Consider the following 27,411-nt stretch of genomic DNA (forward strand, 5'->3'; position numbering starts at 1 on the left):
TATATATATATATATAATAATATATATATATATATATATATATATATATATATATATATATATATATACACACACACATACACATATATATATCTTCCTTTCTTTTACAAGAGGCTGAGGATTTATCATTTTTCCCTACGTAGAGATACATCTGGATTCAGAAAGGGGCCAGCTGCCAATTAAAAAGTCTGTATGGGCATCAGCTGGTGTACAATACCATTTTTACATCTGAATGGGTGTTTGTTACCAGTGTCATATCCTATGTCCATATATTGTTAGCTGTAATCAGACACAAAGCCTCATTTGCAAAGCGTGCTGCATCGCTGAAATCAACACTGCCTGCCCTCGCTGCTGCAGAGCCAGAGTTCATTAAATCTGAGATGTACTCTGCAATTAAAGCGGTATTTCATGGTACTTCATCAGGATATACAAAAATAATTGAAGCATAATTTGCTGCCGTTTGCTTATAGGAGACAACCGACAGTTCCCATGGGCAGCACCTGTGTGCTGGGCCAGCCTGCCTGGCACAGGAGATGCTGCCTGTGTGTATTTACACATCTGCACACACACAAGTTGTCTGCCTGCTGGTTTTCAAGAAGCTGAAGAGAAAAAGGGAAATTCGTTGCCAGATCAACCATTAGGACGTATGTATGATCACATAAACGTCGCTGGGACTGAATTATAAAGCACATCAGAACACAACGTGCAAGGCAGCATTTGTGCTTCATGTTAACTCACTGCAGGTCTCTCAGCATTTTGTATTTTCAAAGTTCCACTCACCGAGTTCAACAGGGAAGCGATATCTTCAGCTTTCACTGCAATTATGAAATGATCTTGCAGAGGAAAGCTGAGCAACGTGACCCATCTTGCACTTAAAAACGCGAATTGGAGGGCAAATTTAGGGGGAAAAAAAAACCAACAAAATCAAAGTGCACTTTAAAAGCTGCACTTTTTAAAGCCAACCTGTGGTTTTTCAGAAACTCAAGTGCTGAACAGTTTAAAAGCTTGAGGGGTCAGTTATGCTACAAATGAAAAGTCACTCCAGCAGATTGGAGCCTCTTTAAATTTACTCTTTCAGTCTCTGGTGCCACTGCACACACAGCCCAATTTAGGCAGGGATTCCCAGAGGACATTTTGCTCTTTCAGCCCCACGATGGAACTCCCAGTGCTGCAGCCACGCCAGCACCACTCTGAGCACAGGGAACACCCACAAAGCTGCCCAATGTATGGCTGCCACGGAGAGGATCTGTAGAGCACATCTTCAACTAAATGAAGTTTTCCCATTCCTGGTTTTCTTCACCTCTTTCCTCAGCCTGATGTGAGCTCCCCAAAAGAGCCTGACCTCCAGTTAAGTGGTTGTGAAGGGAGAAAAATGGGAAAGATGCAATGATTTACCCTGTGATGTCACACACACTTTGCTCCTTCTGATTACATCTGTGATGGAAGCCTGATAGAGCTGTTTGCCAGGATGTTAAATGTATTAATCTCGTTATGCACAGACTCAAAGCAATTATGGATGCAGACTGTTTAAACAGAGCAGGCGCAGAAGGAAACCACGCCATGATAAAGTTCACCAGCTTTAGTTTTTTTCTCTTTTAATGCTTTTCAGAAATGTAACATCTCGCATTGTTTGAGCACCCAAATAAACCAAGTATTTTTAACAGCCTTACTGCTGATCAAAGAGGCAGAAAGTACCAAGAATGCCTCGAGGGAGGTTTCTGCACCAGAAGCCCACATCACATGCTTACAGTGCTGCCTCTGTGATGTCGAGCTTCGCATTTACACACTGCTTTTCAGTAATGGCACGTGTCCCTAAACCCATCGCCATGGATTCCAGAGAAAAATCTCATAGCAAAACAACGGAGCAGTATCAGATTGTCCTACAGGGTTGTACTGCAGACAGCGTGAGTCATTCTGGAGAGCTCCGAGTTGCTGACAGATCACAGACAACTGGCAGCAGAAGCACCAAAAACCCATGGAATCATCAGATATCTACAAGAATTCTTGCCCTTTTTTCCATTCTGTCTGTTGTTTGCTCTGTTTATCTGGTACTACATTAACCCACAAGGGCTTTCTAAACCCACATAAACTCCATCTTCAACATTACAAGTTTGACAGACACAAATACGATGATGTAGCAAGGCTTTCCTCCACCCCTGCAAGCCAGTCTTCACCAACACGTTGCTGCCTGCAAGCAACCTGATCAGCATTTCTCACCACTACGCACCACGACAGGACTGTGCAGGAGGTGCCAGACTTGGGGAGCAGCTGCTTCCAGCTGGCACAGCTGCAAATGCTCACCCTCATACAGGGAGCAGCCACAAAGGTTCAAGCAATTCCAGACCTACTCTTCCTGATGGTTTTCTTGGCTGCTTTCTGGGCAAACGCAGTCAAGTGTTCATTCCGCTGTTGAACTGACAGCACGGTGACTCATCTGAAAACAATTTAGAGGATTTACGATCATCTTTGCTCTGACATTTCCTCACCGAAAAGGAAATAAAGAAAATCAAAATCAATAAACCAAATTCAACGCTCCTTGAAGGGAAATCTTTACCATCACACAATCTCATGGCCGCAAAGCTCAGGCTGACCTTTTCTATATCATACGAGCATCTCTGACCTGAGCAGCTGACTGACCGGTTCTCATGGGGTCCAAGGTTCCCTCCTGATGTGCACGAGCAGCAAAGCAAAGCCTGAATGGCCCTGCAGACCCTACAAACCCCACAGCTCTTGTTAGGAGTATGGTTACAGCAGCAAAGTCCCTCCAATTTGTCAGCAGTAACCGGACATAGGAACAGAACAATAAATAAAAGCACATTCATCTTCTAAATGTAAAAATTCGCATACATAGGTTTCTAGAATTCGAATATTCAAAGAGGCAATTCTATGCTTAAGAAACAATTATGGGGATTGGAAAATGTCAGCATGAATAGGCCCAACACAGAGCATCATATCTGATACATACAGGGTCTGCCTGCATCTGGAATTATTTGGGAGCAGCTGCTCCTGAGAAGCTCCATACGTGGTCAAACCCTCAAAAAGGAAAACGCTCCAAATCACAGACACTGCAGGAGTGAATGAAGGATTGGGGTGTTTGTTAACGTACACCAACACACAGAGAAAGAAGGAATTATTATTTCAGGTAATCACATTCCTACAGAAGCCAAAACCCACAGGTTTCACCCATCTCACTGCAGAGAAACCGTCTTGGCCTAACAGAGACAAACCCCGTCCCTGGGAAATTGGTGGAAACTAATTAAAATCAGGATGCAAATTAGATAGAAGAGGTTGGAAGGTAAAGAGGAGCACACAAGGCGGAGATCTCCACAAATTACGTATTGCAGCTAATAACATCTCGATGATACTGAAGACACTGGATAAATGAAGCACAGGAACCGCGCTGAGGTTTGGTTTTCTCTTTGTTTTTTAACGATGCACAGTTCATCCCCCTTTTGGTTTTGCTTTTAAGAGAAAGCTTCAGTCTTTCACACAATCAGTTATGGACGCTCTTATAGGCAAGAGGAAATGTAATTCAGATATCAGTTTGTTTTCATAAAACAGACTGCAGGTGCTTGAAAGCTACAGACCTATTGCCTGCTGGCTGGAAGCAGGCAGAGAGAGCAAGGGCATGGAAGTAAGCACCAAGTGCTTTAGGGCACCTCAAAAAGGAAGAAGTTGGTATCTGCCATTTGTGGTGCCATGAAGCATCACAGCAGTTCTCCCAGTAGCACAATTACCTCCCTATGAAACTGACTTTTCTCTTCAGAGCACCAGCACCAAGGTAGGTAGAAGAAATCTTTGCCTCTTCCTTCCAATAATGAACTCCTTGACCTGCAGCCTCAGCACCTTTCCTGTTCCAAGAAACATGCTGGATTGGAATCCATTGGAATGGATACTCCATTTTCCCAGCAAACAAATCATCACCTTACATACAGAGCGCTTTGTTTTGCCCACGCAGTCCCCACACAGGAGCAACAGTGCTGTGACGCTTCCACAGCTTCCCCTGGGGATTCAAGCATCAGATATAGCAGCCAGCAGAGGCCTTAAATCTCATTAAGCTGCTTCTGTGAGAGGTGACGAGTGACCATGGCAGCAGCAGACAAATTAATTTGGAGATGAAAACAGTCAACACAGCCTTGGTGAACCTTCTGGACATGACTGCAATGGCTCTCCACAAACACTAAAACGTAAGAAAAACCATCTTCTGGAAGTGGTATCTTCTCTCAACCATTATTTAACAGGGAGATTTTCAGTCCATGAAAACCTAAGCATTTTCACGTGTGCCTTAAGCAGCTCCCTTGTGGCAGAAGCTGGGAAAGCCCTTTTCTAAAGGGAAGCTGTCAGCACTGCACCTCAGATGAAACTGCAAAATTAAGAAATCATTGGCTTCCTTGGTTTTGTGTGGGTTTTTCCCCCAACCCCTATTTTGCTTCTGTTTAGGAAAGTTCTCCATCTAGCCTGCTTTTCTTGCAGCACAGCCGACGAGAACAATTTAACATCAGAACATTCTTCACATCGCTCCTGCACTGCGGCTGTTGCCCCAGACCACTACCAACAATTGGTTCTGAAGGAGGCTTTGCTTATGCAAAAGCACATTCTTTAAGGTCAGGGACGGTTAATGGTGTGCTAACGTGTCCCAAGGAGAGCATCTGAGCATCACCCACAGGGGCAACCGCGTCAATCTCAAGACCAGGAAGGGGCTGCTGTGCGTTTTCATGCCAAACTCCAAGCCTTATAACATCCCTAATAAAAAACACTGGAATGGTGAGTCAGGGCCCTTCTTCCCAGCACTCTGAATTACAAGATTTGCTCAGAAACCACAGGAAAAAAAATGGAATAAGTCATTTATTGCTCTTTTTATTTCACCTTCTGTTTCTTGACTGAGTGGTGGATGTTGATGTGGTACTCTGTGTTTTCCCAAATATATTTAAAATAAGAAATACCACTGTCATTGGAGGCAAATGCACTTAAAATATATTTTGTAAAGTATTTCTAAGGAATGACAAACAACGGTCCAGCACGCTTATATTCCTGAAACAGAATTCAGCTCAGTGACACTGAACAAGCTGCAGAGACATATTTATCTAATGCAGCAATAACCAACATTGCATTGAAGCATCAGTAGTAGAAAATGTACATAAAATAACATTCAAAAACCTCGGATATTTTGGAAAAGGTTTGGGTGCTGTCTTACGCTTCACTTCTAAGGACAAAACCTTCTGAAACACAGAACTGAAGAAACGGGGCCAGCAATTAAAGCATGTTTGCACGGCTGAAGCACTCCTTTAGGGCTGAAATCTCATCTGCTGCATTCCAATCCTGAACAAGGTTTAGAGCACTAATTTATAAGCCCTGGGGAAAAAAAATGTTGAGAAATCCTTGACTATTCAATAGCACTGTGAATAGGAAAATTGCTGTATAATATATAATGGAAAGAAAACACACATTGCTGGAGTTCATTAGTGTGTCACATTTGGTTTACAACAGCAAGTTGCACCCAGAGCCTCAGATCAAGTGGAGAGTCACAAAAATTGAGCTGCCCCCTCCAAGAGTGGTTAAATCCCTTCAGGACTACACACAGCATTAAATTTACCTGCCATGAAAAAGCAAATCGTTGCTACTGCCTGCACATCAGCTCAGTGCCCAACAAAGCCATCGTCTTACTTCAGCAAGAGCAATAGGAGCCTTGTGATCACCAGCTAAAATTGCCCTCAGCTTGAACTGTCTGAATTAAAAAACAAAGAGCTGTGTTAAACTCTTGGCACACTCATGCAGCAAGGCTTTCTAGTCTTTAACATTATGAGAAGTGTCAGGTTAAAAGCCCTTCTCCGAGCTTGATGAACCAGAGGTTTCAAACCTTCACAAAGCTTTCCAACAAAGCTGCAGTAAGTGTAAATACGGCACCCAACAAGCAGTAACGCGCTGTCACCTTTCGGGTGCATCAGAGGATCATTCAGCCATGGAACTTACTGAAAGGGAAAGAAAAGGCTGGGCAGCCCTGGGGAGCTGAAGGAGAAGCTATGTCACTTCCCTACCACTGATGATCCAGCATGCAGACACCGCTCCCAGCCCTGGAAGGTACAGCCGCCGAGCACGGGCTGTGTCACATCTCTGAGCAATGCTTTGGGGCTTTGAAACAAGACTGTAAGAGATTCTTTTAGGAAGCGTGGCACTTCCACTGCTGCTTTGTGCAATGAAGGAAGAAAGGCAGATATAGGACTGGGGGTTCGTAAGAATGGGGCAGTGCAGGGGAGGTGTGCACAGACCAGCCGTGGGGTTCCAAGAAGATGCCACCAACACCAAGCAGTGCACACAGCTCCTCCTGCCCACTGCTGGGCTGCTCCCTGCAGAGCCATGGCCTGGCAGCCCATACAGACATCACTCACTCTTCTCTCTCTTCCCTGAACACACAGTTCATGCAGCACAGATTTACCTTTACACCAATAATCACAACTCCCCACGCTGCCAGCGTTAGGAGCAGCAGACTGAGCACGGGGTTGAAAACACATCTTTAATCTTATTAAATGCAATCCTTGCTTGTCAGAGACAATGCCAATTTTCACCTCTATGTTGAATAGCAGAATGCAGAGGGACCACTGGCAAGAGGTCTCTCCTTAGGAGACCCAGCCACAGTAAGCCAGCTCCAAGCATTGCCACGTTCTGGCCTACCTGCACAGGGGAAAAAAGGGGAACATCCCCATCAGAACTGAAATGCATTTAACCTTCCCTGAAATGCCAGAACTGCACAGGTTGTATCAGTTTGTAAGCTTTACTTTCCTCTTGCCAGCAACCTGGGCAGATCCATGTGCCAACCCTGATCCCCACCCCACACACATCAACCCCGCTCACACACCACAAAGACCCTCTGCTGTTCCTCCCTACACAGTGCTCTAGGATGTGTGTGTGCAGACAAGGATGTTGTGCACCGTGCTTTTTCTGACACAAAGGAAGCTGGGGAGATGAAGGCTCCAGCATCAGCACACCATACACGTCTAATTTTTAAATACAGATTTGTTGAGTGAGAGGAATTACCTCGGCTGGCTTTCTCCCAGCACCTCAGCCACTCGAGCAATGTGAAAATACACAGCAGCACTTCTAAGGCAAAATACTTCAAGAGAAAGGAAACAGACAAACGCTGAGGGTTCTTGCAGTGCTGCTAAGAGCCGCTCTCCAGTTCCTGGCAGTGCAAGCTGAAGTGGGTGCAGTTAGCATTAATTACCAGCACTGTTGATAATGCATTATACAGTGAAATGAGGACCTGCATCTTCAGCTTCTGGCAGCTGTGTTCAGAAATAACTTTTGGCAGAGTAGAAACACCCTTGATCTCTATACCAGGTAGGTGGGAACAGCATGCCCAGGACAACACGTTTTAATTACACTGGCTCCTCAACCCCCTCCCCAGGAAATATTCACGCATTCTCAGCCCTCACACAGAAGATCCCAACTAAAGACAGCAGCAATGGGTTTATTTTCCTAATGGTGTAAAGCTACAGCCAGGGTGAAGGAGACGATTTGCCACAAAGATAATCGGCACTGTCTCATTCCGTAAGAATGTTAACTACACAACAACCTGGCTCCTCCACATCCTTTGCTCTGACACTGTATCAGCAGCACATTAGGAAGGACAAGAAATGCATGCTGAGCACAGAACTCTTCTGACTGCTGCTGCCTGCAGAGCTGAAGTGCAGACTGCAAGCTTTATTCTGCTACAAATAGGAAATATTTCGTTTTTGGTTAAAAGAACTAAGTTCTGCTCATGCAAATATCAAAACTGCACACAACTGGAAAACGCCTCAAAGACCTCAGTGACACAAAGAGCAGCAACGCCAAATTACACTCTGCTTTCTGCATGCTCACATAGCCTCTGCAGCACAGTCTGATCAAAGGATGGAATTAACCTTTCTCTATTCAAACACTCAACCACTCACAATGCAGTCATATGCATATACTACAAAAAAAAAAAAACCACTACAAATTAAAACGAAGCTGCATTTCCAAGTGCAAACGACATGCCTGCATTTCAATTACATACAGCGTTTCCATCACACGCTGCCCGCTATACCCAGTCGTGAAGCAGTTACCTTCCGTGGAGATACAGAACCATTACAACCCTCCACGCGGGGCTGGAGGCACACGAGCTGTGCGCCCTGCAGGCGGGTCCTGCCGGCACCGAGCCGGGACACAGAACCGGGACCCGGCCCAGTGCACACAGCCGTGGGCTCCGGCTGCTCCTTGCCTCCCATCGCCTGCACGGCTTCGTGCATCCCCCGGGCTGCTGCAGGCTGTAACCCTTTCCCAGCTGGATTTTTCTGCCCTGCCTACCCTGCGATGCTCTTACCTGGCCGGACACCTCTATCCCGAATTCAAAGCTCAGCAGCTGTGATGCATGTGACCAGTCGGAGGCATAAAAGCAGCAGACTGTTTCCAGATGTGCCTTGTAACCTTGGCTGCATCACATCAGCGTTCTGCCTCCTCCTCCTCCTGAAAACGGGACAGCGTTCACCGGGTTCCCAGAGGAGACTCAGAAGGCTTTAATTTATTTCTGCCTTTACGCAAGCAGCTTTAGAAGTTGTGCACAGCTGATATTACCCTTTCCCGTTTACACATTAAGCCATACAGACAGAGCACCATCACCCAACTTCAGAGCCCACCCCATGGGACACACAGAAGGCACTGAGGTGCAGCCCTGGGCTCTTCCTGTGCCCCCAACTCACTGTGCCACCTCCATCAGTCCCTCTCAGTCTCTGCACAGCACGGAGCTGCAATATTCCTGTGAAGCAGCACTGCTTCTCTGTGCTCTTATTACTGAATTAAAGCTCTAGCTCTGAAGCAGCAGCTGGAGTAAGTAACAATTTCACTATTAGGGACTGCTTCCACGCAGGGACGCAGCTGATGGAAATTCAGTATCATCCAGCAGCACCCAATTCTGCACACCGTTCCTTTGCCTCAGCAGGTCATCAATTTTAAATGCAGATTTCAAGTGTATGAAGTACTACTGCCTGCTCTCGGGGCTCGGTGGAAAAAAGGAAGCAGAAAAACAAAGTGTTTCTATGTAGTAAATCTGTTTTAAATCGAAGAGAAAAGGCTACCCAATCCCAAATTATGCAAAACAGCCAACACAACTGCTGCTGCTGTGGGGTTTTTTTTCTAAGTGGCTGGATTACTGTTGTTTGTGTTGCACTGTATGCTCTGTAACCGAGCAACAATGACCTTGTTAATTAGACCTAATGAGTAAGGATGGAGTCATGCTAACCATTAGTTCAGCAGTTCCAGGAGAAGACTGTGGGCAAAGTCAAACAGGTTAGACCTGCTCTGTGCCTAGAAAGCCTGATGACCGTTTTTAAATCCCTTTCTCCCAGTGCTAATTTTTCTTTGTTTTACCCAAACAGACCTGCCCCGGTGGGACAAGCTAGAGATAAGGAGAAATGACTGGGAAATAACACGCTCCTTTAGAAACAACCGTTTGCACTTTGCACCAGGATGAACAACCACAATTCTGAGAGGCCCTGAAGGTAAAATCCTGCTGCCAAGAGGTGTGTCCTACAGCTGGGGTGTAGGACAGCAACGAAACAGTAACAGAGCAAGAACAGACTCATTTTACACGGTGATGAAGCATGACAACTCAACAGATACTGTCTGTAATGCAGCAGCTGTGATTTCAGGCATGCTGTTGGGCTGAACAGCAGAGTTGCAAGGGGAGAAACCCAAGTGTGCTCCTCATACAGCTCCCCTGTAGCCTTTACATAAAGAGAACAGAGCAGAACGACATCAGTAACAGCAAACTCCAGCTAAGGCAGCTGCAAGCTTGGGCACACATCTCTACCTTAACACTCAGGGGAATGGGGAGCAGGGCAGGACTGCACCTCCAGCCCTCAGAGCCAATTGAGCAACCTTCACCTTGATACCTTTACAAGGATGATAATGAGATTTACATAATGAGACAGCCTTCTACTACCTTAACTGGGAAACTGCATCAAGAACTCCTGCTCCAAGCAATTCTTTAACAGAAACCTCTGTCAAGCACAAAGAATACGATTATACAACTTGAATACCACTTGTCACCTCTGCCAGTGCATTTGTTCCTTCCTTGATTGCTTCCTAAACTTAAACTTCCATTTTATATAACATATATATAATATATAATATATATATATATATATATATGAGCAAGAGCAGATATTAATTTTAACCTCTTCGACTGCTTGAGTTTACCTAGGCAAAGAAAGAGCAAGGATGCCACAGGACTGCTTCTGCCTTTACTGCGTGTAATTTTCTGTTAAATTAAAAATTAACTGCAATTAATATTGTATGCATGACAAGATAATGTAGGACTGCTTCTGACCCCAAAAGCAAATTAAATTTAATGGAAAAATACATTTTGATGTTGAGATACGTGTATTATTTGCCTAAACGATTGCAGACAACTCCATCCTCATAGTGCACACTGAAACCAAGGTTTTAGCCATGGCACTGCTCAATATGCACCAGGTCCAGGAAATGTGATGACCAACTGGTCAGCTGGAACCAAGAAACTAAAATATTTGAAAGGAAATCTTGCTGCTAGCCCAAGACAAGAGCCGTGTCGTTGCTAATTGATGACACAGGTCACCCAATGCTCTCTACTGGAGCATAGGACAGGACATTTGACTTCTTGGAGCAACCACACACAGACATTCATCGTCTGCTCAACCTCACGTTATATGAAAGGGTTTTTATAGCGGAAGGACTCAATGAATCACAGCAAAAGGAGGAGAAAACCAGGCTGCAGTTTCTGACTGACAAAACGCACATCCAACCTTTCCAACCCCTCACCACATCAGACACTCCTTTTGCATGGTTGAAGTTAAAGCCCTCTGAGGGGCTGGTTCACACCATGCCTTCCCCAGGCAGAAAACAGAGATGCTAAGCAGGCTGCAGCAAACACCTTCTAATCCCTGTCCAAAGGGACTCTGCATTCCTGCACATTCTCCTGTACAAGAACTGTGCTCAAGGCTCTATTTAAAACACAAGGCTATTGCCACAACTGCACACCTCCACAATTAATCATCTTCAAAGGCCATTTACACAGCTATGTGTTAGTACCTCCACGACAGTCACTGCTGGGCTGGATTCCTCGGTATACACCTTGTTCTTTTGATGACTCATTAATCTACAGAAGATATATTTCTGATTTCCCTATAAACAAATTGAAAGGTTTATATGTATAAGTAGGGAAAGAAAAGAGGGGAAAATTTGGGATCTCAATGAAAGTGGCCAATCCTGCATACATCTTGGGTGGGAACTGCAAGAGAGTGATGGAGATGCAGGGAAAAGCCTCTGTCATATTGGGTACAGAGCATCTGCAACCAAGCCAAGACTTTTTTTTTTTTTTAAGTGAGGATTTAAAATATAAGCCAAAGGCAATTAAACAAACAATTTTAGGGGAAAGAAAAAAAAAAAAACAAAAAACACACTATTGCTAGAGATGCCCAACAAAGCAGAACAAGCAGATAAGGCCAGCAGGCAGTGCAGGTGCTGTGTCAGTGCAAAGCCCCACAGCACCCACACAGCAAGGTGCGTTTGTGACAACTGCACACAGTTCTCTGCTGGTGCAGAGAAGAACTGGACACAATCACAGCCTACCGTGCTGAAAACCTTTGTATCCTTCATCTGAATTCTGTGCAACATTTTATAAAAAAAAATAGGTCAGGAGCCATAATTTTCTCTGTTGCAACACTTGCCAGAAGAAACGGGCACTTCCTGCAACATATGGTTAGAGAAACATCGTTCCCAGGTGAAGAGAAACCCAGCCTGGTGAAGCAGACCAAAGCATGAGGAAGGGCAGCATTCCCACAGTGCTTCTCTTCCTCCATCCAGCAGCCTGAGCAGGCTGCCATGCAGCACAAGTCTGTGCTTGCATGGGGTGCTCTGCAGGCCCTGTGCAATCCACCTGCTTGGATTGCAGTCCTGTACCCCTGCCAGCTGCCCTCCAGGGAGAGGAAAACATGGGGGGAAGGGAGAGGAAGAAAGGGAAGCGTGCATTTGAGATGCATTCTCCTCAAATGTGTCTTAGACATGGAAGCAGAGAGCTCCGTGTTACAAAAGAAAAATCAAGCTGCATTTAATATTTACATCTTCAGAAATCAGCTTTGTAGAAATAGATAATCAGCTTCACTTGAAAACCTATTCCTCCCAAGCCTGGAGAAAACACAAGATAAATTACTGAGAGGGAGGCATAACAGAGAGAGGAGAGAGAAAAGCCAGCACAGCAGTTACCACACACAAGTCGTGCTGCTCCTCCAGACTTCGATAAGCCACCCCATCAGACACCCCTACCGAAATACAGTCACACCAAGGCTTGTTTTCCCTAGGCACAAAGCTAACAGGCTGCTCTGCTTCTTATATTAGCCAACTCTGATTTGACACATAGGAATACAGAGTGGTAATGATTCTGTCCCTATTATCCCACCTTAGTATTCTCTTGGATAAAAGCTTTCAATTAAAATATTCCCCAAGAGAGCTGCAAGGAGAGAGAGGACAATCTCTGTCCTTTGTCATTGCTCTTTCCACAACCCTAATTCCCTCCCCATTCTGAATAATCCTCTCTGAATCAGGCCTGTTGGGATACAGTGTGCAATGAGTGCCATTTCATTTGGATACCCCTATCTGTACACTCTCTCAGTTCTAACCTATCACTCAAATGTGGTTACACCTCCATTTTTCACGCTCAACATCCAAATATTCGCAGCACCCTGCTAATAAAGGATATTGCCAATATCTTCATTGTGAAAAAAAAAAAAATAGGGGATAACAGAAGATGAACAATAACCTAAATTACCAAAGACGAGTGCACAATCCCCCAGAGCATGGATGAACAGCACCATGCTGGGTTCTCCACACTTCCCCAGAAGAACACAGTGCTGCTTCAGGGACGAGCAATTAAGGACTAACGAGGCCAGACCACTGCAGAATGGCAGCCTCAGAGCCTGCATGGAGCCTTGCCCACCAAAGCTGCATTCTGCATCAATGCCACTGCAGCAAGGTGGTGGTGTTTTAATTTATTCTAACGCACAGAAGACCTAAGTGGGAATAAAATGGCTGTTTTGAACATGGAAGAGAAGTGTCATCTCCTTTTTCCTCAAATGAAAAGGGAGATGAAAGACATCTCATTTTCTCTCATCACAACCCATTCTTAAACAGATTCTCGTTAATTGCTTTTCTTATGCGTATAATCTAATCATATGAAGCTATAATAAACCTAAGAAGCCCACAAGAAAATAAGACAAAACTGAGGAAGCACTTGGGAAATTTTTTAGCAAGATTTTCATTAGTTTTGCATGGAAAACAGCTAAGAAGCTCAGGTGCACATTGCAGCAAGAGAACTTGCAAGAGCTGCAGTCAGGAAAGAAGGACATTTGGAAAAGGACATCACCTCCATGCTTTCCAGGCTCAACATCTACAACACTGAGCACACAGCGTTGGTTTGATGTGAAAAGGAGTACAAGGGGTTGTTACACATGCAGGAAAAATGAGTTGTAAGATATACTGAGAAGTTCCCTTCAAACAATCACGTTGGAGTAACGCTGTGGTCATTCATCCCCACATCCAGCAGCACAGCCACTACCACAGGGCTCCCATCCCAACCACCTCTACCAAAAACACAACAGTGAAGAGCTCAGCGGACCACTGGAAGAAGCCCCAGGAGGATAAAGAGTTACTTCCTCATTAGATTTCAGCAATTTAATGAGCACTCAAGGTGTAAAACCAGCAGTCAGAAAGCAAACAGACGCCGTCTCTCCCATCACAAGTCACTGTTTATAAACATGCTCCAATCCACAAGTAAATAAAATACAGCACAAAGTGAAGAAACTGATCTAATGCACCTTTCCCAGCACTCGTAACCGATGGGGAATGGCAGAGCTGGAAGGAGTTGCACTTTTTGTCCGTGTGCTCACACCTCTGCAGCAGGGCTGGCTCTTCCCAGGTGCAGCACCCTGCAGCAGGCATTGCTGGAAATGGGTACAAACTATTCTGCATCCGTGCAACACAGAACACTCGGCACACTCTGGACTTCTTTCACTCGGCAGAAAGCTGGGATTCCTACAATCACCGCCCCTCTTTTCCCAACCATGATGTTTGTTATTGCAGAAGATGTAACAGGCAACATCTTCAAACACTCAAGCTGGGTCCGACAACCCAAAGCTGACACAGGACCTTTCAGGGCAAGCAAGTTCCAGCTACCAAACAGAGAAGGCAGTAAACGTGCTCCACTGCTACAGACTACAAATACAGTTAAAAGAACAAAGAACAGCACTACTGTTTATTTTCTTTGTAACCCCCTAGATGAGAAAGCAGCATTTCCCTGAAGCCCAGCCTAGATGTGCTCCCAGCAAAGCACAAAGGGCACCGACAGTTTGGAGTCATTTGTTCTCCTTATTTGTCCAACCACACAGGTGAACATGAAGATGCAACATCCTATTTGTTTCAATGAGGAGCAGGCTGTCATTTTCTAAGCCTTACAGACCCAAATGTGGTTTTATGATGTCCCGAGACTCCCCATTTCTGTAAGACGAAGGAAGAAAAAAAATAATAATTCACTGTGTCAAATGGAAATTATAAAAAGAAACAGGAGTGCCAGACTTCTGGGTGACAACTGCCATGCAGGAGGAGGTGAGTCACCCCCTGGCACAGACAGGCTGCAATTTAGTGCAAAGAAGTTATCATAATCAATATTTATAGATGAGTATTTTTATGAAATGAGTGTATGTTTGCCACAATAAGGATCTGGAGACTGCTCTCTGAATATAAATAGGAAGAGCTAGCTGAAAAATGGCCTTGTCCCATCTCTCACCCCTCAAAATAAATACACCCTAAAACCTGAACATGCAGAATGGACATTTACTGTACGAAACTGAAAGGCTGGGCAATAAAAAGTCGCAGCGGCAGAACCTCATGTTCCTTTTGTGTTTGTCGGAGGACAAACTGAGGAATCCAACTTAAGAGCCAGGTGCAATAATTTCACCATGCTACTACAAAACAGGATAGAAGCCCCTGCTGTGCTAAGTGCTGTACCAACACAAAGGGAGCTGCATATCAGAACCCAGGCTGGGATACAACCACTGTCCCACTACCCCCACAAGGAAGAGATGACTGCACAATCAGGGACACATCATGAAATATGTTTATAAATATAACCAAAGTACGTATTACATTATTATACAAGCGTTAAATATGTTTGTATTTCCAATAAGGAAACAAATACTGAGAACTCCTAGGAGATGAATCTCCAGGGAAGCCCTGCACAGATTATTAACTGGATGCATCTGACGATTTCAGCTATGATGGTGAAGTGAACCACCACCCCTCTGCAAAGGGGCTCAAATTTGGAGTTTCAGAATCTGATTTCAAATAATTCCAATACTTTGCTTGCAATGCAGATAAAGCAGATAGATAATCAATAGTCAAATAAAAGCTACTTGGAATAATGTTACTATTGTGCACAGGAGGAAGAGGAAAAAAGGGACTGCAGACAATCCTGATTAAGTTCCCATGCTGTAAGCATATCCAGTAGATTTGATGCTTTCAATAACATGATACAAAAACGTCAACTCCACAAACACTCCTGGGGCACCAGAAATAACATCTGACACCATTTCTGTGACTGAAAGTCAGTTCTTTTACCTCAAAAGTCAACACAGATCTTTTATTCAAGTTGTGGCTTCAGTGCCAAACCCTGCACCAGAACAATGCACAAAAGCACACTTCAGATCACAATGAAAGCACTGCATTCTCAGAGCTGGCAGGAAAGCCTTTCACTCAAACTTGTGCCAGGCAGTGTCTTTCTTCAGGAAGATGCATGAAGACATGCACAAATCCTATGCTCACAAGCTAGAATAATGTATCTACAGACAAAGTTGCACATCACCCCTCCTTTCCCAATAGTATTTGACACAGGACTCTGCACCAGAGATGCAGGAGAGCCTCAGGTGACTTCAGCAGCTCAGGGTCTGTGCCCAACTCTCCTCTGCCCACGTACCCACTGCTGCACACTGCTCTGCTCCAGCTGACCAAGACCTATGCTGGCTCTAATTGTTGATGAAACCTTTAAGATTCAGACTTCCTCTTTGGCCAGACATGAGGCACGGGTTGGTTCTCATATGAAAATTGTGCTGCCCTGTTCTCCAGGCATCTCATGATGCATGTGAGCTGCTTTAGCATATCACTGAGGATCTTCCTGTTCCAACCAGCAAACAGGCTGGGAAATGCACCACAGCTCGGGCTCCTCAGCCTTCAAAGAGCTTTTGTGGGACTGTTGCACGGTTTCTGGCATTGGTACCCTATGTGTTTGGCAGAACACCAGGTAATTAGGCAATTACTCTGATTGAGGTACAGCAGTGGCTTCCTGCAGGGCTCCAGCTCTCACACTTGAACGGGATCCCCTGTCTGCCCACTGGTCAGCAATGCTGCTCTTCTCCCACTTATCAAAGCATTCTTAACCCCTGCTCACAACTGAAAGTCAGCTCTTGTTGTAGAGTAGCTGCATTCTCACGTTCAAGAGAGATTCAGGTAATCTGAGCTAACAAGTAATGACAGGAAATAATGGGTCTTAATTGCAAGTTGGAGTTCGGGTTTGCACCTGAGAAGAGCTCAGGATCTGCTTTAAGTGGAACACGTTCACACTCTACGAATATTTCCATTGTTCAAATGTGACAGAAGCATTAGAGAAGCTTAAGATGTGATTACGGTTTTGATAGGCAGACTGCTGAGCTCGGCCAGAGCAGTGGGCTTCTCTCTAAATACACGATATACACCCAGTAGTCAAGAAAACCATCACCTATGGGCTGGGCTGAGCCCACACACAGCACAGGCTGGCAAGGAAGGTGGGGCTGATGGCTCCTCATCAATCCCAAACCATTCCAACCATTCCTTTTCCACCTAGAGAAGCAGCCAGCGTTGGGAAGCCTCACCCCAAAGATGACTTGAGAATAGAGCAGCCAGTCACAAGGCAGTGAAAATCCAACATCCTTTACATTTATTTCTATTGGGAAACCTGGAAAGAATGCTTTTAAGAAATCAGAAATATTAAGCCAGTAACTATGAGACAAAATCCAAGTTTCTGAACATATAAAAAGGGTTTCTGTAGTTAAAGATGAAAAAGAGAAAGTTGCCAGAAAAAGAATACAATGCTTCAGGAGAATGGAGAAATTATTGCTACCATAAAAACCAAAGAGGCCACATTTTATATGACAAAATTACTCATATTGACAGCAAAAGCAAAACCCACTTTTGATGTTGGAAAGGTTCCATTCTCCTTGTGGCTCAGTCCATTTAGAAGAGACATCAAGCACACAACAGGGCTGGGTTTTTTAAGAAAGGAATCCTGTAGAATGCTTTAAGCCAGCAGCGATCTCCTTAAGAAAAAAAATCTATCCTGGGTCCATCGCAACGTATGCCTTTAATAAATGATACACATTTTCAAATTTTATGGAATATAGTTCCATACATTTTTATAATTGCTGAGCATCACCATAATCCTACAGAAATGAAAGTAAACCAGAGATTAAGGAAGAGTTACGGGAACATTCTTACTTCAAAGTCTTCAACAATTTCCAAAAGGAAAAAAAAACAAACACCATAGCTCTTCTCCCAGCACTTGTTTATAGAAAGACTGCTGCAATAATAGAACATATCTATTGAATGTACGCATTCAAATGCAAGTTTGAAAGATTTTTTTTTAAGCACGAGTTTCATTAACTCTGAGCCAAACAAAAAAATAAAAATCCAATAAAATGATGCATAAAACACTAAATTGCATATTATTGATATGGTAATTTCGTTTTCAGATGTGCCCTTGGAGTCGCAGGTCCTTGCATTATGTGGCATTGGAGTATACAGACATATTTCTTCAGTATTCTACAGAGACCTCAGTATACATTCCCTCACTTTCTCCTCTGCATATAGTTTTTCAATTTTACAGCTAATCAAAGCAAAATTATTTCAGGATCTTAACTTGCATAATAATGCTGGTCTACTTAAATATATATCACCACCATCAGCAACAAAAAAAAAACACCAGAAATTGTGTACTTCTCCATTGTGAAAATGAGTCAAAGGAAAATCTCTGTTCCTCCTCTGCTCAGATTATTGAGACAAACAGGCTTACAGGCTCTGAGGAGCCATAAACATCCCAGCCAGGCTGGTACAGTGAAGGGAAGGAAAGCAGATGGGGAAAGAAGAGACAAACTGCAGCTCGAATAGATCAGATGCAGCATCACACCCTATTCGTATCCATGGGGCACTGGGGCAGAGGTGCCTTCTATCCTGAGTGCCCACGAGAGGAAATGGATTTCAGTGCTGGAGACAAACCAGCAGTTACTCAGAGCTTGCTTGGACAGCTTTGTTTTCACAGAAACAGAAAATATTTGAAACATGAAAAACCTCAAGTTTTCCTGAACTATTGGTAACAGTAATATTCTGAATATCAAATGCTGTATTTAAGCTCTTGGCAGAAATGTGGCTCTGGTATCAGATATCCACTGTCCTCAATCATCCTTACTTTTTCCATAAGAACCAGCTTTCTTCATACCAATATATATTCCAGATGACTGAAATAAAGACTGAGTGACAAACAGAGCACAAAGGTTAGAGCTGCATCAAGAATTACACAGGTCCAGCACCATAGAATTTCACCTGGCCAGATATCATAGTGGGTTCAAGCACAGTATGTTGGGAACCATAAAGCAGTTTGCATCCTCACAAAGGGCAAATTCAGCTCCATTGTGATGACCATGGGCTTCCTATGCTTTGGAGAGTCCAAATGAAGGTCTCCTGGCAGCTGAGCTCTGCCATCATCCTACACTTCAGTGCAAAACGAAAGCCCTTCCCTCCTTGAATAACATCAACCAGAACTGACACCAAATACTTCCAGAAATCTGCTTTGTAGATGATGTGCACAACCAAGTCAAGCACTGCTGTCATGTTCTACCAATGCTGCAAATGCTTGGAAATCAAAGAAAATGAGGAAAAAATTGAATGTTAAATCTATCACAAGTGAAAGAAAAGCAAATAAATGAAGGAACAGTCCCAGCAAGGGATGGACAGCGCTTCCAGTCACATCACACAGCAGCACTCACACTCATATCACAGCTGTCCCCAACCCTTGCACTTTCTTTCTGCTGAACCCAGCGGTCTAACAACTGCATTAATTAGCTCAAAATCAGTCTGCACCTGAAGGAGAGGTAAGTGGGAAAGGAAAAAAAACACACTAGGTACCCTTGGTAGCAGTCTTAGAGGACAGGCATTTACAATTATGTGATCGTTTTAAGGAGGCTTTCCTTCCTCCAAAGCATTTTTGTCCTCTGCACAGTGCAGCTTATCCATCGTGCTCAGCAGTTCTATTTATATGGATGTGACTCACCTTAGAACTGCCTCCGAGACAATGCAGCCCTTCCACTTTCTCTTAAATAAAATTAGAAATAATAACAAAGGAAAAACAGTGCATAAATAAGATCCCTTTCTAAACCTCATCCTGAAACTGTGACAAATCCATTCCAGTCTGACAGCTCAGTGCAATTTCTCAGGGTTCAGAACATCCAAAAAATTACGTGGGGGTCTCAGGTGAGCATGAATAGAACCACCAGAGCAGAAATTCTCATCCTGATTCCATGTGACACTGCCATATGCATAACACTGCAACATCATCACGAATTAGAAAATCCAAGGCATCGTCTGCAATGCAGACCATAATTTCAAAGGTACCTTCAATGGTCTCAGTAGTTAAATATGTTGTTGGGTTTTTTGTTTGACTGTAATCCCATAAGTGAATTATGTTGCTTTTATTGCTACATAGAGGGCATTCCTTGGCCATAGGGGGGGGAAAAGCAGTGAAGCATGGCTGAGAAGTTGTGCAGATGCATCCCCAGAGATCTCCTGTCTGAAGTCAAGGAGCAACGGGCTCTGATCTGCAAAGTGCTGCAGATGGTGAGCCAAGGCAAGCAGGGGAACAGCCTCTCCAGATTCAGCCCATCTGCAATGCCTAAACCGAAAAAAAAGCTGTAGAGTACCCATCCTCTATGCAGGAAAGAGCAAGATGTTCCTCCCAAATTCCTCAGCTGTAAGCAATCTTATGTGAAACACTGAAGTACAGCCCAGCTTGTCCTCTCATGCAACCAGAGCTGAAGTGTCAGCATCCCTTGGTGAAGGCCAAAGGCACAGAGAGCTGGTCAGCACATCGGTCCACTTGCAGTTAAGCATGTGCTGAAATGCCTGCATGAAGTAAACAGCCACAACAAACCTTTTACAGAGGCTGATCCCTGATCCCTGTCCCACTGTAAGACAGCTTTCCTGGATCCTGAGTCTGCTCCACCAGCCTGCCCTACAGGCTGGGATGCACTCTCTCATTACCAACCCCACAATCACTGGGAGCTATTTTTTAGGGCATTCAGCCACACCACTGGATCACAAGACAATCCTATACAGATACCAAAACAGCACTGACTAATAGGAGTGGGAAGGAAAGGTCCTCCAGCAACTTTTATTTCCATCAGTTTCGGATGGAGTGGAATTACAGCTATTAAAAAACCAGTCTGCACCAGAGGTGAACAGAGAAGACAGGGAAGACTGTGAGGGTATGAAAAAAACCCAGAATTTCCTCCTCCAGGTGCACAACTCCTCTAAGTAAGCCACATCTCAGGCTGACATCTCAAATGCCATCAGTAATGTCCTTATTGCATTTGGTTTCAATGGGCAAATCCCATGAATGGAAACTGAACCAGGGCAGAGCAGGCTAAAGAGAACTTCTGCTTTGCTGCTGCCTAATTAGATGATGCTGACTAATCCTCTACATTACTTCATGGAGAAAGGAACCCACTGGGAGTGTTAGGATGTGTTTTCATAGAGCTAAAAGTTACGAATGATTTCTTTTTACAAAGAGCATTTCTCTTGCACAAGTTGCTTCATAAAGCATCATTTTCTAAGACTCCCTGCAAAACTCATTTCTGTGACAAAGTCAGGACAAAGAGCAGCACCAGGGAATAGAACAGATGGAGAGGGAAATGCCGGACAGCAGCTCCTACAGAATCTTCCACATAAAAGTGATGACAAGAAGAAATAATTTGCAGAACTGGCTTCGTGTCTTACCTCTACATAAACACAGAACATGAAGTTTTGCCCTCCTCTTGCAAGCCTTAACAGGCTTTACACAGCCAGCTATTTAAATCTAAAGTGTTCCACCTTGCTTTTCTTTCCTCAGAGGTCCTGCTAAACCAAGCTGCCAAATACACAGCTTGGAAGTCTGAGACCCCAGAACCTGAACTCCTGGAGGGTGGGAAGCCATTATCAGTCATTTCTGAAGCTTTAAGAGAATGACATTCAGCATCTCATTAAGTTAACTGGGCCGTATGGCAAGAAAAATGTAACAGCTCAACCCTTCCCTTTTCTTCAAGCTCAGCTCATTAGAATTATGATCAATTAGGGATGCACTGCTGGAAAGACAGAGAGAACAATGGAAGCCAGTCAGCAAGGACAGCACCTTCCAGAATCTAGCCCTCCATAGCCCTGTTGGATAAGTGAAGTGTTCTTCATTTCCAGCTATTTCAGCCAAGAGAAAACTAACACAATTTGTAGTGGATTAATTTTCTAAACCATTTGGCCAGGCTGAAGTAAAACAAGCGCAATTCCCCAGCGCTTTACTTCTCATTGAAAGGCAAACAGCACTGTTCATTTCACTTACAGCCCAACCTGTTCTGAGACAGATCAATACCTGCCAACTACTGCTTGCCACGTGCCTGCACGTACAAAGAACACCAAGAGCATACTGCTGCGGTCTGAGAGAAATAACAGAGGAATTCAACCCTCTGCAATCAGTCCACAAGGCCTCACGTTCCATGCCACATTCATATCAGCTGCTAATTAAAGACTGATTGCTGCGCAGGGTGTATCTTCTTCAGGTTCCTGCACCTTGAGCTGCGTTGATAAGGATTTCCTAGGAAAGGACAGTTTCAGGGATAAAGCTGTGGTCTGAGAACTAACAAACAGCCTCCTCCTCTGCAACAGAACTGCTGGAAGCTCAACAAGGTCAGATGTGCCTCCTTACATTAGTGCCAAAACCAGGTCAACAGAGCTGCCTGCACACCTCCAACACTTCGCAGCAATCCACCAGGAGCAATATGAGGGCTGCAGCACTCGCTGAGGACAGCTGGGGTTTTTGTTCGGTCTTTTTTAAAGCTTACCTGAACACGGAGGCTGTTCTGATGATGCTCTCTTCCCACTGATCACACAAACTGGGGTTGGTGATGGGAGAGACAGGTGGGTTTACAGAGTTCCCAAGTTTGTGAATGGGAAAGAGGCAAGAGGAAAGCAGGACTCTTCCTATTTGCACTGCAGATACAACTGGGATGGAAACCAGACCAGCCTTTTAGATCTGCAATTTTGATTGGCAGGCAATTTTACTCGTACCTACTGCAATAAAGCTGCAACAGTATGTAGATGCATACCATGCAATTAAAATAACTAGTTCTCATTAGGGGCATACACATAGCTGATGCAGAATAGCTGAACCTTAAGTCAATACGTACACAGATGCTGCACTGCTGGAAATGATTTTCACTCAGGGTCACTGGTGAAGCTGTTTTAATGTAATTTATTCTGTAACATTTAGAATCATTTGGAGGATAGCACAAAGCAATGATTCCTATTAAACACAACAAGAAGCCAAGACTGCGCAACACCTGCCAACAAGAACAACGCTTTCCTAGCTGGCATTAGTGGGGCTGGGAGAGGGTTAATGGCATCCTGCTGAGTCATGAAGCAGCTCAAAGGGTGGGGAAGGAAGGTCCCTGCAAAGTCAGAATAGGTAGAAAAAGAAGGAATAAGGAAGTTTAAGGCTAGCTGCTCTCAGCCACAGTAAACCAGTGCATTCAAAAACAGAGCAAAAAGGCTCCGTGATATTTTTTCAGCTGCAAGAATTTCCAAAGAAACCAAATGAACTTTAAAAAAAAAAATTCCCATTTAAAAGGAAGTATCTCACTTTATAGAGCAGACTCAACATGGCACCCAAGAAACAAAATGGAATAGCAGCAGCTGGGGAAGGATGCTACACCTCAGAATATATGTCAGGTTCAACCGAGCAGATTTAATAATTTTCAGTGCATTTTATTTCAAGTGGCATGTGACCTATTTTAGGACTCAATCTGATTTGACTATAATTAACTGCAATTTGTGTAGATTCCTATTTAAGGCTTTACATTAAAAAACACAACAAAAACAAACCGACAGGACAATTTCTGATGTTAAAAAAATCCAAAACGCCCCATGTATCAATTGAGTCTATGTATTATTCCACCAGATTACTGCATTTCCAATAGAACACTAGGGGAAGCATTTTATAGAGGCTTTTAGGACATCTCAACCCATAGCACAAGGACAAAGTGCGATTTTGCAGTCTGAAAAAATGTCAATTTCCCATTAAATGAAAACAAAATATATCATTTGCTTTCTTAGCATGAAGGCAGATCCTACTTATAGCCCAGAATTTGGTTTTGCTTTGGAACCCATCCTTAACCCTTTGCACACAGCATTATGAAAAAAAACAAAATCAGTTACTGAAACCTTACATAGACACACACTTTGTAGTTCTTCAAGCTTCTCCACTCATTTTCAGTTTTCCTCTGTCTATGAAGGTGAACTATCACAAAATCCCTTTGTAGCACAACCAAGAAAGCCAGAAGAAAGAACTTTAATTACAACTTCACATACTGCACATCTCCAAACTGATACTTGTCCCCTCTCACCAACCTGTTACCCCAGAGACAGTTCTGTGCTTCGTGTGCCCCCCTTTGTAAAATTACCAGTGAAATAAAAACTCAAAGAAAGCAACAGCAGCTTAAGGAGTAAGGAATAAATGCACGCAATTTTAAGAAAGGAAGGCAAAAATGCCTCCCGCTGCCCTTATCTGCATCAGCAAGTACAAACACCACTGGTTTCACTCCAACACACTCCCTCAATGCAGATGGCCATATCTGCCTCAAAATTCAGTGTCAGGCTCTTGCCAAAGGTTTTCCTGACTAATACTGCAAAGTATGGCTGGGAACTGAGCTGCAATGACTTCAAATGAAAAGTAAGCTTGATGATTTGCTGTGCTGTCTGGCAAGCTAAAAAAATAAAAACAAAATCAGGCAAAGGATGGAAAGGGGTGGGAATGGAAATAACAAGCAATAGATGAGGCAACATTCAAGGAGAGATGAAAAAAGGAGTAAAACACTACTCTGACTTACGGCTGAGATAAAGTGAACTCTGAAAGAACAGAAACAGTTGCTGATAACGTGAAAACAGAGTTAGGAGTATTTGCAAGTATTTACTTGCCCTGCATAGCTGTCATTCCTACAGCCCAGGCAGAACACCTTCTTGCCTCCCAAAGATTTCTACTGCACCCATTTTGCATTTATCTTCCAAGAACATTTTCCTGTAATTAAGTAGAGTGGTTTTACTCATAGGAAATTAAGTTCCTAGCATCACAGCAGATGAACAGCAAAGGCATGTGCAAATTCCAACTTGCAGGGTATTTAAGAGACAGACTTTGCAAAAACAACAGCCAGTTAAAATAATCACAAAGCTATTGAGAACCCCCCCAGACACAAATACAACCCAGGTTTCCAACACGGATGTATAAAACAGCAGCTCTGCAGCACAGAACAACAGGTTCAGGCTCCAAAGCAGCTTCTGCTTAGCTCTGAGGGTGCTGCCTGCCAGCAAATCCACTGTGATATGCCACAAAGTGACAGAGGATGCGCACAAAAAGGCACAAAGCTGTGTTGTTTTACATAAGTTGACTTCCTACATAGTGCAAGTGCAGACAAACTGAAAAGTCAGGTGAGAGATGCACCAGGCAGGAACAGCTGCATGGCCCCAGATGTGTCCTATTTGCCATCCAGCAACCCCTCTGCCCTTGCAGGGACTTTAAACAGCCAGGCTGCAAAGCAGATCCCTCCTGCAGCAGCTCTCCATCTGCTCCCACTCCAGCACACAGCAGTGAACACAGCCTGCCTGGATAGCATCACTGCAACATTTGTCCATCACAAGTTTTGTCCTAAAGAAATAAAGAATGTGAGGACGTAGGGGGAACAAGGAGCAATAACACACCTCCTCTCTGGCTCTCAATTGCCACTGCTTTGATGGCAGCTGTTTCTCAGCACCAGCACCACGAACTCATAAGGAGAAGGGCAGAAATGAGCAATTTGCACACCTCCACTCACCGCTCCCAGTAACACAGCTTGTCGTGGGTTTTATTCAGTAAAGAATAACAACACTCAAAAAGAATCACCATTAACAACAGAAGGAGGATCTCAGCCCTCTATAGTAGGAGCTCCTATCCTGCTGTAAACGCTAAGTTAGTAGCTAATTAACAAGATTTCTTGGCATTCAAGCTCAGCTTGAAACACCACACAGCTTTGCCACCAAGAGCTGACCAAAGCCTACACCTCCTTACCTGAACCAAGGGAAAGTGTTTTCTAATCAAGATAACTCTTAAAAAAAAAACTCATCTGTTCCTTCACTGAAGTCCAATCAAGTTTTCAGCTGTCTGCTTCTCTATGCAGCAGTGATTGATGTGCCATGCAGCAGCTGAGGCCCTGCAGCAGCAGTCACACAGAGCAGGTGGCACTAAAACAAAGCAGGGCCCCAGAAAGGCTCCTTTAGAAAAAATCCTAGGTTGTTTGGTGGGTTTTTCTTTTTTGGTGTGATTGTGTGGTTTTCAACAAGCATCATGCTTTGTTTTTCTTGCCTGATTAAAACGCCAGCCACTCTCACCACATAACTGAGCTTGTGGCTGGAGAATAAGAGGAAATAAATAATCACCCCCTGCACACACGGACAAACAATGATATTGCACTTGTTTGGGCTTGTCACAACCAAAGAGTTATTCTGAATGAAATAGATCAGCTGAGCTCCCAAACTGATGACTCCCTGATGCACGGGGGTTTCAGTACCTGTATCTACCTGATGGATCAAATGGCTGAAGCACTCCTATTTATTCTTTGGAATAGAGGAAGCCATTTAGATGGAGGCTACAAAACCAAAGGAAAATATGACTTCCCAAACCATAGAACAGACGTTGTAAAAGCAATGAGGTCAAACACAGCTGAGGTGCACTTCTCCACAGCAGCAAGAGTATCACTTCAGCCTCAGAGAATTCAGATACTTCGGCTTAAAATAGTCCCAAAGATAAGACCCCAATCTCAGAAATCCAACTTCGTACCCAAAATTCAAGATAAATGCTACAAACACATCCCACCAACACAGAAAACTAATGCCAAGAAAGCTATGATCCCACCGTTAGCCTCGTAATGCCATAGAACTATTTGGGATCCACAAAGGGAACAGAACCGAGCACAGCTATTTATAAGCCTTCCATATGATTCAAGGACAGCAAGCTGCTTTTGGCAGCCTGGCTCACTGCAGAGCCTGCCTGGTGACCTTCTGCAAAGCCCAAACAGACCCAAAGCGAGCTGCAGTTCCCACCTTCTGCTCTCACAGCACACTCCCATCAGACAAAGGAAGCTCTGAGGTGCTGATACACAGCAGGTACACAGCACAGAATGCCACGAAAGGAGAGAAAAGCACCTCTAATGACTGTATTTTGTTATCACACATATTTCATCTGTTTAAATCAGACCTATCAACAAGCTCAGTTTACAAAACAGCAGTTGCACCGACAATTTCAATCCAACCCCAACCCTAATAGCCTCACCAAATTATCTCAGGAAGGGAAAAGAGACTTCCAAAGCTCAGTATCAGATAAAAGAGACAGGAGAAAATTAAGCATTGATTAGCTAGCTAGAAAGTCTGATCCTGCAGACTTTTCAGAACTCAAATTCTGTGTGCACTCAATTTGAATACGTACATATCTTTCTCACAAAGAAGCAAAATCAGTTCCAACAGGCTCCTGCAATGCACTCACAGGGAGGCCAACAGCCACACACAGAAGGAAGAGTTGAACTCACCCAGCTGATAAAGGGGACCTCCAGCCACGCAGCACTCCTCCCCCAAAGCAGCCCAGCCCCAAGGGATGCTCTGCCTACAACGGTTGGCCTTTATATGAGCTCTGAGTGGGCAGCACAGGTGGAAGCAGTTGGCCTGAGCTCCCTGGGCTGCCCTTCTCCAGGTGCTCAATCACCACTTCAGCCACCACCCAGCAGTTTCTCTACACCTGCAAGCAGTGCTCTCAGCTACCAGGATGACTTTATTTTTTCACTTTTGAGCTACACATTTATTGCTGTTTGTGGCAGAAATTTAATGGCAATGTACTCAACTCCAGATTACATTTATAGTCACTGGGGGGAAAAATGACTTGACACCACTGCTGGGGGCTGGAGGGAGGAATTAATTTTACCCTAAGGCAAGCATTAAAGACAGGTCATATTCATCACCCTGGGAGGT

At 44.1% G+C, this 27,411-nt stretch overlaps 1 protein-coding gene across 2 annotated transcripts in view; it reads right to left on the reverse strand.

The window, feature by feature from the left end:
- ARHGAP32 (Rho GTPase activating protein 32) overlaps window positions 1-27,041 on the reverse strand; it is a 146,296-nt gene extending 119,255 nt beyond the window's left edge. For both annotated transcript variants that reach the window (XM_031556858.1, XM_010723589.3), the window contains exon 1: window positions 26,976-27,041. The gene's annotated coding sequence lies outside the window, so the exon portion shown is untranslated. The remainder of the gene's footprint in view (window positions 1-26,975) is intronic.
- Between the last annotated feature and the right edge of the window lie 370 nt (window positions 27,042-27,411).

This window comes from Meleagris gallopavo, chromosome 26 (genome assembly GCF_000146605.3).
Source record: "Meleagris gallopavo isolate NT-WF06-2002-E0010 breed Aviagen turkey brand Nicholas breeding stock chromosome 26, Turkey_5.1, whole genome shotgun sequence".
In the NCBI taxonomy this organism is placed as follows: Eukaryota; Metazoa; Chordata; class Aves; order Galliformes; family Phasianidae; genus Meleagris; species Meleagris gallopavo.